Source organism: Pteropus vampyrus, unplaced genomic scaffold, assembly GCF_000151845.1.
Source record: "Pteropus vampyrus isolate Shadow unplaced genomic scaffold, Pvam_2.0 Scaffold71, whole genome shotgun sequence".
Lineage (NCBI taxonomy): Eukaryota > Metazoa > Chordata > Mammalia > Chiroptera > Pteropodidae > Pteropus > Pteropus vampyrus.
In genome coordinates, this window is record NW_011888852.1 from 5,599,568 (window position 1) to 5,615,339 (window position 15,772).

Here is a 15,772-nt window from a genome sequence, read left to right on the forward strand (position 1 = left end):
AGAGAGACAGAGAGAGACAGAGAGACAGAGAGACAGAGACAGAGACAGAGAGAGAGACAGAGAGACAGAGAGACGAGAGTGTCAATAGCAAGTATTGGCTATATGTGGGGAAACAAGAACTCATATATTGTTGGTGAAAATGTGAAATAGTGCAGCTACTTTGTAAAATAGTTTCATAAATAGTTATATATAAACTTAGCTACCATAGAATTAGTATCTATTCCTATAAGCCTAATGAAATTAATGTTCATGCAGATTTGAATAAAAATATTCATAGCAGTGTTATTCAAAATAGACAGAAATTGGAAACATTTCAAATGTCCATCAACTCATGAATGTATAAACAGAATGTAGTATATCCACATAATAAAAAAGAAGAAAATACTGATACATACTGCAACGTGGATAAACCTCAAAAAGACTAGGCTAGATGAAGTGTGTCGGATCCAATTGACTGTATTTACTTGATGTCATTTATATGAACTATCCAGAAAAAGCTCACTTAGAGAGACAGAAAACAAATAAGTGGTTTATCCAGAAAAGGCTGGAGTGGGAACAGGGATTGGCAGCAAATGAGTTTGAGGAAATTTTGAGGGATGATAGAAATATTCTAAAACTGAATTATGATGATGGATATGCAATTCTATAAATTACCTAAAAATCACCAATACTTTCTATTAGTGAATGTAATATATGCTTTAATAGAGCTGTTTTTATAAAAGAGCAACCTGAAATCTACAAGCATGAGCTGTAACCACAATAATGGTCTGAACTTTGTTAGTTTTTTTTCCCTCTGAACTTGATGTGGATGTTGTGCAGGAGTCAGGGCATTTTGACACAGAACTAAACACACACCCCTGGCCTAGAAGTTGAAGAAGCTGAAGGAAAATCAAAGGGAAGGTGGTGCAGTTGTAGGCTCAGCTACTACCTCACATCAATGAGGTGAGTCACCTAGTAAATGACATGCTTGTAAGCTACACAACAGCTGCTGTTTCAATTCTGCTCACCATACTTCACACAAGAATCCCTCTGTAGCCTGAAATATGGAAATTGGTATTCCAGGAAACACTGTTCAACCTTGCCAAGTTGATACTTTATGCAACCACTGCAATAGAAAGGGACAGAGGGAGCCTAAATTTTATAATTTTTTACAATCATATAAAGGGGTGCCTTAAATGATGTTCATTATTCTTAAAATTAATTTTTTATTTTCAACCTAAAAACATGTTTTATTTCTCCCTGATTATTTCTGTTTTACTAAATTTATTGGGATGCAAAATAAAATTATATAGGTTTCAAGTCTACAATTTAATAATACGTCATATGTATATTGCATTGAGTGTTCACCACCCAAAGTCAAATTTCCTTCTGTCACCATATATTTGACCCCCTTTACCCTTATCTACTTCCTCTCCTCTTCTCTTTCCCTCTGTAACTACTAAACTGTTGTCTGTGCCGATGAGCCTCTGTTTGTTTGTCTTTGTTCGCTTGTTGTTTTCAGTTTTATACCCCATGTATGAGTGAAATTATATGGTTTTCAACTTTTTCTGCCTGACTTGTTTCATCTAGCATGATAATCTCAAAATCCATCCATGTTGCTGAATACTGTAGTATTTCATCTTTTTTTTTTTTTTGTGGTGAATAATGGTCCATTGTGTATATGTTCCACCTCTTCTTCATCAGATCATCTATCAAAAAACACTTTGGTTGTTTCCATGTCCTGGCTGCTGTGAATAATGCTACAGTGAACATTGGGGTGCACATATCTTTATGAAGAAATGTTTTAAAAATTTGGGGGTAGAGAATCAGAAGTAGGATTGCTGGGTCATATGATAATTCTATTCTTAACATTTTGGGGAACCTCCAGACTGTTTTCCATAGCAGCTATGCCAATTTACATTCCCATCAGCAGTGTATGAGGGCTCCTTTTCCCCACAAGCTCTCCAACACTTGTTATTAATTGTCCTGTTGATAACAACCATTCTAACAGGTGTGAGGTGGTATCTCATTGTTTTTTTATTTGTGTTTCCCAAATAGCTAGTGAATTTGAGCATCTTTTCATATATCTTTTGGCCATTTGTGTGTCATCTTGAGAGAAGTTCTTTATTTTGATAGTTAGAGCAGCACTACAATGAAACAATTTTGGAAGAATCTTTAAATTAACCACTACTGTCAGAAGATTTTTTCCGAGAAACCTAAGGAGTTAAAAGCAAATAAAATATAGTCCATGTAGCAAAAGAGAATGCAAAGAAAACAAAAAATGTTTTAAAACATAGAAAAACATTTGTGATATAATTTTGAATATAAAATATATTAAATACTATATATTAAATATTGTAAGATGTATATCATATTAAAATATATTATAAAATGTACTAAAATATATATTTTTAAATTGCTATCAGGGGATTATAGTGAACTGAATTTTTTCCTTTACAGTTATTTGTATTTTGTACATTTTTATAACTTTTAAAAATATTTGTATATATTACAAAATGAATTTGTACAATGAATCTAATTAACATGTATTACAACAAATAGTTACAATTTTTTTTAGACTTTTTATAATAAGCAAATATAATTATCAGGAAGGAAATCATAAAGCCTGTGGTCTGTAATTCCAACCAAATAATTAGGTTTAGGATGTTTATTAAATGCGAATAAAGTTTGTTTTGCTTAAAGGTTAATATTATTTCTCTTAAAATATAAAAATAACAAGTGACAAACACAATTAATATAGATATATACAATTGAATACTTGTATTTTTAGTAAGTTGTGACATATTCACTAAAAGTTATTTTAAGTTTAGCCCCTCTAAAGAAGTAAAATACATTTGATGGGTCATCACAGCATTGTTTGTTGGCACATGACCAATGGAGAATACAAGTGAAATAAAACCTTCCAAGTAGTCTGCTTTTTTCCTTATTACAAAAATATATTTGTAATAGTTTATTTCCACTTCAATGGAACATACAAATTATATCTTCAAAAAAAAGAGAAAAAAGTGTCAAATGGTTGAGAAAGCAATTCTGTTAGTTGAAGAGAATTGAATTCTCAACAACCTTAAGAGCATCTTTTAAGTTAGCCTTTTATAACCAGTTTTTGAGGCTATTTTCAAAATGATGGAAGGGAAGCCTTGCTTTGGTGCTGTGGGGTTACTGCAAGTCTCTAAGCTCTGGGGTGAGCAGCTGGGATAATCTAGAAGTCAGTAAGAAGATCCTGGTTGCTCACAGGCAGCTTGTTTTCCTCTTACCTGACCATGCCCCTTAAGTAATAGAAGGAAGTACATGTCTCACCATTCTTGGAATCTCTCTGCCTTATGTCCAGGTATTATAATTTCTCAGGCCTCTGAGAAGATGCTGTGTAACACCACTTAGGAACATGGTACTAAAGTTTATGCTATCTAAGGAATTATCAACCTGTTAGCAATTGTTTCCCTTTTGAACAGTTGGCATAAACGTAAGAATGAACCACAATGTTACTTTGTACAGCGACAATAACCTCACTCTCATCTTGTCTGCATGCAAATGAAACTCTGATAATACATATATTTTAAACATCGTAATGAGTTCCATGTGATCTGGTCCTGCTTCTCATGTGTGAGAGAAAATGCTTCTACGAGTCCCTAGGATTTGAGGCAAAGTATTTTGAATTAGATGAATAAAATAAAGACATTAGATGTAGCATTAAGTGGCAAATCTATATGAGCTTCTATTAATTTTTTACTTTTGATTAATATCCCCCATTGGACCTCTGCCATGACTCCAGCAGTTTTGTCCCCCTTGCATCATCTATAGAGCCAACACATTTTAGGCTCACATCAGTGCCTGTACATACTCCATCCAAGTAATGCCTACTTAACTCCAAGATGTGGCTCTAAGAACTATAAATACTCTACACTTCATTTCAGATACATCTAATTCCCTGTATTTGTTTATCATTTTCCTGTGACTTTACTTTGCTAAATTTGGAGAATGGATTTGAGTGTTGCCTCTTTGGATAGATTAAATTACTATTAATAACCCTCCTAATCCCAAGATTCCATATTTCTGTGTCTTGATACTTAACTCATAAATCCCTCAGAATACATTTCAATTGTTCCTCCTCCTATTTTTCTTTAATTATTTACTCAGCAGTAAATAATTAAGAAGATGTACAATTATGGATGTGTAGGAGAAAATGCCTCTCTAAGCTCCTAAGATTTGAGACAAAGTATTCTGATATGTAAGTGTTATGATAATTTGGCTGTATGCAATAAGACTCAAAATAGTGGTTTAAGTGGAAGTTAAGATTTAGAGTTCAGGAATGGCTAAATGGATCAGTAGCTGACTGCGACTCAGGCTACTTTGAGATTTTCATAATGTTGTTTCTAGGGAATGTTCTTCATTTTCCTGTTCTATATTATACCTCCAGCTACCACATTCATGTTTTAAGCAGAGTAAGGGAAAGTGAGAAGTAGCTTACCCTTGTCTTTAAGGAAATCTTGGAACTTATTTATTTACATAATTTTTCCTAACATCTCATTGATTGATCAGAACTTGTCACAGAGTTACAGATAGCAAAGAAGGCTGTTCCCCGACCCCCACACTCCCCCTATCACTGTCTCATGCTTCCTGAGTAGATATATGTGCAGCTTAAACTGAGGATTTCTATTATTGTTGAAAGATAAAATGTTTATTGAAATATACATAGCATAGTCAGATTCTAAGCGTGCACACACACATACACTTCCAGGTTTTCAAGAAAAACTCATTATTTTGCACTCTTTAGCATGGTGAAGAGGTATATTTTCCAGAAGTCAATTAAATTCTGACTCAATAGAAATGAACCACATGCCTATTTTGAATTGTAGCTTAATTCAGTGTGTAAGCACATCATCTTTTACTGCAGATGGCTATAGTGTTTTCAATTATCACTTTGTGATGGGAACAGGTTAATCTCTGTAATTTATTTCTTCACTTGAAAATGGGGAAAATAATCTATAACTTGCAGAAGTGTTGTCATATTTAAATGATATCATTTATATAAATCTTTTAAAACAATTTGGACACATAGCAAATGCTCAATAAAGTAAGTTTAAATTTAAAAATATTTCTAACTGCTATGAAAATAAATGATAAATGAGCCCAGTATCTTCACTAAATGATATGGCATCGAGTCAGTTACAGTATAAAGAAGAAAAGAGTAAAAGTAAGAAGCAGGTAAAACTTGTAATTCTTATCTGATTGTATGAGCTTAAACAAGTTACTTCTCTTTCATCTGTTTTTTTTTTTTTTGGTTTGAAAAATGTCATTAATTATATGTTAAAGCTTTTTGAGAATCAAATGACAATGTTTATGACACACTTTGAAAACTTAAAAACACTACTTTAAGATTAGTAATGATATAATAGCTGATATTAATTAGTATTAATTCACATCAAAATTGTGCTAAGATCTTTATACATATTATCTCATTTACCTGCATAAAAATTCTATCGCATGTGTTTTATTAATTTCATTTTGAAATAAAAATAAAAAAGACAAAGTTCCAAGATCACACCACAGGTTTGGAAAGCCAATGTCATAAAATTTGTAAAATATTTGTAAAAATTTTATGGTGATTCTAACAATGGAGTGGTTCCGTGCATGGGAAAAGTGTACTGGGAACAGCAAATGGTTTAACTTAGTCAAATCATAGATAATATAGTGCACTAGAGAAGTTAAGACTGGAGAGTAGGCTGGAGACACTATTTGGAGAGCTTTTAAGTAACATCGAAGGTTCAATAATTAACTGAGAAATAAATGAGAAATTATGAAGGATTTTTATGAATATACAGGCTGTGCCTTACAGTGGAATATATGAACTAAGGAATGGAAAAAAAAAACTCAGGGAGATGACTAAGGCTATTTTAACATTTTGCTATGGACTAGAACCGGGGCACCTGGTCATGAGAATGCTACATAGTGAGTCTGTGTCTAGGATTGTTAAAGCAGTGTATTCAGAGGAAATTGTTAAGGTGCCATTGTAAGGCAACCCTCCCATATTAGCAGGAGGGTGCCAAAGTTATACTACAGTAAGAAGTCTGGATTTTCATGAGCTCTACTTAAGCCAGACCTTTGCTACATTCTCCTGATTAATGAATTACCTATTGTTTCCTCTTGCTGCTTCAAGCCCATCTCTCATTTTGGCACCTTTATTTTTCCTGACCTCTGACTTCTATGTTGTAAATGTATTTTATTATTTTTCAGATATGATGAGACTGACAAATAAATAGAGGATTTTCATTAAAAAGATAATTTGTGACTGGGCAAAATGGCATCGATGATGGAGGCGTAGATGATAGAGGCTTTGTTCATCTCCTGTTGGGACCACATCAAAGTTGTGACAAAAACACAGAGCAAACAGCAAGCAGAGTCACCTGGGGTCTAGATGAACAGAGGCTTACAACTACGGAGAGAAATAAGAAATCACCCTGCAATGTGAGTAGGTAGGAGGAGGCAAAGACAAGAGGCTGCCCGGTCCCAAGCTTCTGAGTGGAATAGAGGCTATAGCTGCTGCAGATGGTCCTCTTAAAGACTTGTCCATGACCAGACTTTTGTGGTGACGAACTCGCTTCTCTGGGCACCCATGCCTGGTTGGCTGCTTGGGGGCGGGGGTGGGGCACTAGATACTTACAGGGAGACACTGAGTTGTTGGAGCGAGGGCCAGAGGCAAGGCTTTCTCCCAGGCAGAAGTTCTAGTAGTATCCATTGTTCTTCTGTTGAGCCCTCCCACTCTCAATGTGGGGACACAGTGCCACCATAGCTGAGACATCATCAGAGTGGATAATAGAGGTAGCTCTGCTCAGAAGATTCCCTGAAACTCAGCCTCCTTCAACTTGTGGCCACACTCAAGCCACAGCCAGTTGTGTTCTCAGTGAATCCTGCACCACTTGCTGAGCAGCTCCTAAATCCACACTGGTGGCAGCTGGCTTCGGTTTCTGGCATGGACTCTTGAGGCAATTATAAGCACAGCATCTGTGGATTCCTTGCTAAATCTTAAAAGGGGGCCCCAGAGGGGCACAGGCTGGTGCTACACTTGGCCTCCAGCTGACCTCCCCTCAGGACTGTGCCACTGGAGAGCTACTACACAAAGCCATGCTAATAAGACCGGAAGACTTAGGAATTTTGCTTCCCAAAATGGGAAGACAAAGAAACAGAAACCATATGAAAGAGCAGAACAGACATCTAGGAAAAATAGAATCAAGCAATCTCACAGGTGCAGAGTTCAAAACACCGGTTAAAAGGATGCTAAATAAACTTAGAGGATATGTAGATGAATTCAGTGAGAACTTCAACAAAGATATAAAAAAATAAAAATAGACATGGAAGTTATAAAAGAGACCCTGTCAAAAATGAAGAATAGATTATCTGAGATGAAGAGTATATTAGAGGGAATCAACAGAGTGGATGAAGAAGAGGATCGAATCACCAATACAGGGGATCGGGAAGCCAAGGAAATCCAATCAGAATGGCAAGTAAAAAGAAGCCAAGAACATAGTAATAATTTAAGGAGCTTATGGGACAAAATTAAATGTAAAAACATCTGGGTCAGAGGGGTAGCTGAAGGAGAAGGGGTAGAAGAAGAAGTTGAAAACCTATTTTAAGAAATAATGCGGGAAGACTTCCTGAACCTGGTGAAGGAAATAGATATACAACCTCAGGAGGCTCAGAGACTCCCCAAAACAAGGAACCCAAAGAGGCCTCCATGAAGACACATCATAATTAAAATGCCAAAGTTAAATACAAAGAGAGAATTTTAAAAGCCACAAGATAAAAGCAGTTAGTTACCTACAAGGGAGCACCCATAAGATTGGCAGCTGATTTCTCATAGGAAACCACGTAGGATAGAAGGGCTTGGCACAAAATATTCAAAGTGATGAAAACCGGGATCTACAACCTGAATACTTTATCCAGCAAAGCTATCATTTAGAGTCAAAGGACTGATAAAGACCTTCCCAGACAAAAATAAGCTAAAGGAATTCATCAACAGCAAGCTAGTATTACAGGAATTGTTGGAGGGACTTCTTTAAGAAAAAGAAACATATATCAAAAACATTAATAAAGAATGATAATAACTACATATCTAAAAACAAGTACCTCAAATGGAAAAGAACTAAGTGCTCCAACCAAAAGATAGAATTGCTGAATGGATAAGAAAACAAGATCCCTACATATGCTGCCTACAAGAGAGTAACTTCAGATGAAAAGACACACACAGAATAAAAGAAAGGGGATGGAAAAAGATATTGCCTTGATAGATCTAGAGTTGCTGAATGAAATAAGTCAGAGAAAGATAAATACCACATGATTTCATGTACATGTGGAATCTAAAGAACAAAATAAACAACAACAACAGCATGTGTGGAAACAAACTCATAGATACAGAGAATATTTTGAGGGCTACTAGATGGTAGGGGGTTTGGGGGATGGTGAAAAATGGCAAAGAGATTAAGTGTAAATGGATAGTTACAAAATAGTCATGGAGATATACAATGCAACATAAAGAAAAAAGTCAACAATGTTGTAATAAATATGTAAGAGGGAAGAAGGGTACTAGATTTAGTGGGGTGATCATTTTGTGAGTTATATATATTTCTAACCTCTATGTTGTACAACTGGATCAATATATTATTGTATGCCAACTATAACTGAAAAAAAAACTCATCGAATTGTGCAATGTAAATATGAGCAACTAATTGTCAATTATAGGTGAATGAAGTTGGGGGGAAAAAAGACAATTTGTTATTCACAGTTTCTGAGAGGCGGGTGCATGTCATGCCATGTAGGGCCACATGGGGGAAGCACCAGAGTTGGTCAAGAGGCAGAGTGTGAAAGGGGAAAATGTGGGCAAGAGTATTTGTTTGACTTTCTCAGGAAGTAACAGGTATGATAGGGCAAGCAGGTTTAGGATTGTCTAGTTTGAACCATTTTGGTGGGCTCTGGAACATAGAATCTGTCCTTAGTTATCTGGTTCCTGGCCTTGGGGTGATTAGGGCAGGGGGTAGTGGCCCAGAGTATGAAAGCCATTAAAGGAGGTGGTTGGAGTGTGGGCTCTGGACTGGTTGGTTTGCATAGGAAAATTGCACTTGGAGGCCAGTCTTTTGCCATCTTCAGGAACTGGCTTGCCGTTGGAGGGTTCTGCAAGACCCTGTAGGATAGAAAAAATAATTTTCCCTCTATCCTTTTATATTTTTGGCTGATACCCCCCTACAATAAAAGACATTAACAGGAGATAAACAAAAGTTTAATAACTTGTATACCTCCTGTATACATGGGAAATAGCTAGGAAAACTGAGTAACTCCCTGAAATGGCCCAAGCCACCACCTTAAATAAGTGGGGTAAAGTAGTTCCAGTGAGCAAGGTCCCAAATCAGTGTAATGGCTAAATATTTGGCTCCACAATGGTGAAGACAGTGAGAAATAAAACTCAGATATATGCAAAATGGTATGTTACAATTGTATGATATGTGGCACTGATTAGTTGTTAACATACAAAATCAGTGTATGTTTTATACAGTCCTTTATGTAGTAAAGGAATGCTGTATTAGAAATTGGGAGACTTTGGTCTATTCTTTATGTTAACACTATCTATGTAACTCCGAGCAGATCACTTTGCTTCAGTGGCTTTCATTTTTCTCTTTTGTAAAGAAGGGATTAAATCAGGTGACCTCTAAGCTTCTAGCTTTAGCATTCTACGACCTTAACACCTAAAAAATAAAATTGTGAAATACGTATGGTACACTATCTGTAGGGATATTTTTTCATGTTTAATTTGATATGTCAACTATACAGACTCTTAGCTTTTGGTTTAAAATATTCTATTACATCTCTCATCCTTTTCTTCAAATGAAGCTCAATGTTAGGGAATTTATTACACATAACATAACATGTGTTTATGGTTCAGTATAAGAGAACTCACCGTTTCCTCTCTCCCCTGCTCCCTGCCCCGCCACCCCATGTTGAGTAAAAACCAGCAGCTTCATCAGTGATTATGAATTCTGAGCTCAGCTTTCCATTTACAAACAGTGAGTCTGAAAGCTATAAACATTCTGACTTCTGCCTGGGAAGAGTTGAGTATTTCAGTAAATTACATTATACTGAAAAATCCAGGACTAATTTTCAATGTTTAGGTAACATGCTGTTTCCATAATTACATCTCAAGTTAGCAGAATGTACTCAGGATTTTGGGTGCACTCTGCCCTGAAGGTCTTGTACTGCTTCCTCAGAGATGGACACATTGTAATAGAGTTGCTGGAGAGTTAAAAACATGTTTAATCTTCTCCTTCCCTATTTTTAATGTTCTTTGGTTGAAATAAAGTAGGTAAAACATTCTATTGACTTGTAAAAGCTTAAGGTTGCACTTTTTTTTAAATAATACTTAATACATATATTTGCACCTTGGATGAGGAGAGGCAGGACTGCTTATTCATACTGGCTGAGTAGCAATCTTTAAATTCATATTATAATTTTAATGGCCAGAATAGGGGAAGGAAAGTGGTCTGGTTTGTGAATGGTGGTGATGAGAAGTAGAAGGAGGACGTGGGCCTAGTTGAATTCTCAAGGGACAATTATTCGCTAATAGTTTCTTAACTTTAATTATAAGAAACATCAATAATATTACTCCTTTATTTGTAAATTGTTAAGACAGTGTCTTGTATTGAAAGTCAAGTGTTTAGAAATGCAAACTAACAAACTTTTAATGGTGGATGTTTCTTTGTGAATAGTCTGGTCCTATGTTTTTCAATACTGCTCAGGCAGGGATGATGTTCCAAGGAGTACTTGAAGTGAGAGAATAAACATGCCCATCTCTCTGGAACATCAGTTTTTACTTGAGAATTATTTTTATATGAAAATAAATATTACAAAAATAAAACACAAAACCTGAATAAAATTTCTCCTCTTGAGAGATTGTTCCTGGTTACATTTTCTCATACCCTGAGGATAAGTATTTATTCTTTTCTGTAAATAGCTTGAATCACTGACTTAGATCATGCCTTTTACTTTAGAGTTTAGGAAATTGGGCCATGAAGATGGTAAGTTGCCATGGCAACCCAGATCTGCACACACTGATGCTGTTCATTCATTTGTCCAATAAATATTTAGTGTCCAGTCACTATATTCAAGGCACTCTTCCTTGACTTTGCCTTTAGATGAGCTCCACCCTCATGGTCCCATGATGATGAGAATCAATGCTACAGATCTTATGGTATTTCATTTTTACATCCAAAATGAAAAACAAAAATCTATTTTTCACAAATACTAGGAAGAGTTTATTGCACCTCTCTAGGTCTGATTGGATCATGTGCTTCTTAGAAAACCAATCACCCTTTTTGGGGACATAATGCTTTGATTGGTTTATGCCAGGTGAAATGCTGCATCTCTTCCTGGGAAAGGGGAACCCATTCAAAGCACAAGGTCAGAAAATAAGAGACAAACTGATTGTCCAGAAGGAAAAGATGTTATGATTATGAAAGGAAGAGCTACTAGATTCTGGGTAGCAAAAATAAGAGGTGTGCAATAATACTCCTATGACCAATAATAATGAGAATTATTATTATTATTTTTACAATTTAAAGACCTTAGTTTTTTATAATACTATTACAGAGGTTGTAATTTGTCAGTGTTTTGGCCAAATTTAGCCTGCATCGTGTTCTTAAAAAATAAGTTTGAATAGCTTCAGATAGAGTATGCTTCCACAAATCACTTGGTTATTTTCTACCAGTGGCAGCTTCATTTATGTACATTTCAACCTCTGACTCCATTCAAGAGACATTCTGGTGATGCTTCCAGATTATAATTAACTAACAATAATTTTAAGAATGGTTCTGATTTTACAGAAATAAATATGACACTTTCTGTACCTAAGTGATTTTCTAATAACCTCTCCTCTCTCCCATGTCTTTTTATATTTCATGGGTCAATTCCATTTTGAAGTTTATAAAAACTTTAGAATAAACTAACAAATGGGCTCATGGGAAGGACTCAAATTTTGTACTAGAACATGCTCTTATCATCCCTATATTCATTCCTTCTAACTTTGATATCTTCTCCAGCAGTCTATTCTTTTCTGCCATATCCCATCATCTTTGGCAAACACAGACCATGCCTGGAGTAGCTCACAAATGAGCTCTTTCTCCAAACAATATTGTTCAGTGTTACACAGAAGACAACCCTAGTAGAATGTCACCTCCATATGAGCTGGGTCTTTCTTTTATACACTACTCTTTCCTTAACTCCTAGAACAATACCACACATAAAGCAAATGAACACTACTTATTAAGATGAGTGAATGAGAGACGTGTACCCAGTGAATGAGGTCAGAGTAAAGAGTGTGGAAATAGCCCCCTTCTTTTTTTATTTTCTTTTCTTCTCACTTTGAAAACTTTTCATTGTTGTCTTATTATTGATTGTCCTCTTCTGTGAACCTGAATCTCAAAGAGAACTGATCCTTTTCCCTGTTCCATCGTACTGATTTCTGTTATACACCTGGGCCAGTTTGGGTTAGTCTGGGGATGTTAGTGTCATCAAAGAGAATTGTTTTTATGTCTAAGGTTAAGGTACCACACTGTGGTCACAACGTTTATTGCAAAATTCTGATATTAAGAGGTGCACTATGACCAAGACCAGATGAAGTGGTACATGCTTTTAAGTGCTTATGTGTTGATTAATTTCACCATATGTAAAAAAGTATATATGTTTATAAGCTTGGCCTTATATACCAGAAGCTAGAATGTCAAGTAAAGACCTTATTCTTTCAGATACTTTATTCCCACCAGTATAATTCTTGTATGAATTTTAGGCTTGAGAAGCTTATACCTCTCTCTATCTTGGTTAGAATGACTGGTCTCTCTGCCTTGTACCCTGATGGCATTGTCTTTGTTTTGTGACTTTTATATCAGAAAACTATGTCCGATTTAAATAAATTGTGCTGTTTGGTAGTTCTATCAATCCAAATCTACAATTAACATTTTTTATGCAGTGGTTGTGTTCTCTGGATGTGGTGGTAAACTTAGATGTTGATAAACTTTTTCCTTTCCTATATTCAAGCAATGCAAAAAGAACCTAAAAGTAATATAATAGTTGATATAAACTGAAATAAGAAGTACTTTGTATGAGTTTCTCATTTATAGACAAAGGAACCAAGGTTAAGTAGCAGAAGAAATTCAAACTGGCCATTATGATATTCTAAAATAATAATATAGTAAAAGTAGGATATTCAGATATACTTTTAATACTAAGGGTCAATAATTCAATTTTATTTTGGTAATTAACATAAAGTTACTGCTTATAGAAAATGTACTTTCTTCTAAAGATACTATTACACTTTTTATATTTTAGTGGTAACCTTGAAAAAGAAGACATCTTTTAGTTTGTTCATAACCACAATATCTATGTAATGCTATTTTAAAGAAAATGAGAAAAAGATAATTGACCACAAAACTGAATACAGAATTCTTTTCTGATAAAACAAAGCTACTTTCTTTTTGGATTAGTGGTGGGTTGGGTGGGGGGTGGGAGAGGGAGGAATAACAAAACAGTTTCTGTCTCTGGCTATTATATTCTTTTAACTTAAACATGCAGTGATTTCAAGCTCAAACGAGAGTAGTAGCACCACGTGTAGGTTCTTGCTTTGTTAGTGACCCACACTAAAGAAACCAAGAAAAAGGGGACTCATTCAATCATGTGTGAATATAAAATAGGGTATAAAATATCTTTTAAGAAAATACTTGATAACAAATATAGCAGATGTTCATAAAACTGACTTTAAAATATACTTTAAAACTAAAGCACACTTTTTTCCTTTCTAAAAACAAAGACTTCTCCTCCAAATTGAAGCTATAATTATATATCTACAGGGAAAGGATATAACCCAGGATTCTGAATAATGTGATTTTAAATCCAACTCACAGAAATAAGTATGACTACCAATTAACAATTGACTGAACTCCCACTAAGTACAAAGAAATGACCCAGTTTTCTGGGCATCTCATGTTGGTTGTTATTTTCCAAAGAAATTCCCTTCTAGTTTAAAAAGTTTACCAAAAAAAAAAAAAAAAAAAAAAAAAAGAAAAAAGAAACAAATGGAGGCACTTCTATGATGCGGCACCTCTAACTTCAGCATCTGTGTTTGTTTTCAAGCTAATCATATGTTTTTCCATCAGTGGCTTAGGTGGAAAATAAGGAAGGGCTGTGGGTTGTCGAAACTGTGGATATTGTGGGAAAATAAATGAACAGAAAGGCAAGACAAGAGTTCCACAATATTAGAGATGGCAATGACGTAAGTTGGTAAAATGTGGGCTATCCCTCCCGGCATGCATGTATTCTTCCACCATGCTTTGGTCTGGGGTTTGTGCTCTCATCATTCCAGCATAGCCTTGGATGCCTGTCCCTCACTTAAAGAAAAGACTGGATTCAGGGGAAATTCTAGATGAGCTTTGATGTCCAAGTACATTGCTAATACTTTTTGTCTCAGCATCTTTCATTTCATGTTTACTCTTTCCTCTGCATGTAAATGTGCTTGAGAAGCTAGATACCAACTAAGTACCAAATGTGTGTGACTACAAATGCTATTTTCCTCAGAGCTGTTTTTTAAAAATTGTTTATATTTCAATTATTTATATTTTAGTTGACATACAATATTGTATAAGTTTTAGGTGTACAACATAGGTAGACATTTATATAACTTATGAAATGATTGCTCTGATAAATCTAATACCCATCTGAAACTCTACATAGTTATTACAATATTATTGACTATATTCTCTATGCTATATTTTATATTCCTATGACTGTTTTGTAACTATTAACTTGTACTTCTTAATCACTTCCCTTTTAACATCCATCCCCTCAACTCTTCTCCCATCTGGCAACCATCAAATGTGGTCTGTATCTATGAGGTTGTTTCTATTCTGTTTGTTTATTTTGTTCTTTAGATTCCACATGTAAGTGAAATCGTATGGCATCTGTCTTTCTTTGTCTGACTTACTTCACTCAGCACAATATTCTCTAAGTTCATCTATTTTGTTGCAGATGGCAAGATTTTATAATTTTTTATGATAAAATAATATTCCATTGTATATATGTACCACTTCTTCTTTATCTAATCATTTATTTATAGATACTTAGGTTGCTTCCATATCTTGGCAATGTAAATAACACTGCAATAAATATATGAATGCATATGTCTATTCAAAGTAGTATTTTGAGTTTCTTTAAATAAATACCCAGAGGTGAGATTACTGGGTCCTTCTTTGCCTCTTATTATAACCTTTGTTTTAAGGCTATTTTATTGGTATAAGTATTGCTACCCCACTTTTATTTTTTCCATTTCCATTTCTGTGGAATATTTTCCTTTACTTTTAGGCTGGGTGTGTCTTTTGATCTGAAGTGAGTCTCTTGTAGGCAGCATATATCGGAGTCTTGTATTCTTATTCATTCAGCCACTGTATCTTTTGACTGGAGCATTTAATCCATTTATATTTGAAGTAATTATTGATAAGCATGTAGTTAGTGCCACTTATTATTAATATTTTTGATCATTTTTGTCTTCTTAAAGAAGTCATCTAGCATTTCTCATTATACTGGTTTGGCGTTGATAAACTCTAGATTTTTTCTTCTTTTTTTGGCCTGAAAGCTCTTATCTGTCTTTTAATTCTAAATGATAGGTTTTCTTGGGAGAGCAATCTTGCTTGTAGGTCCTTGCTTTTCATCATTTTGAATATTTCTTGCCAATCATTTTTGGCTTGCA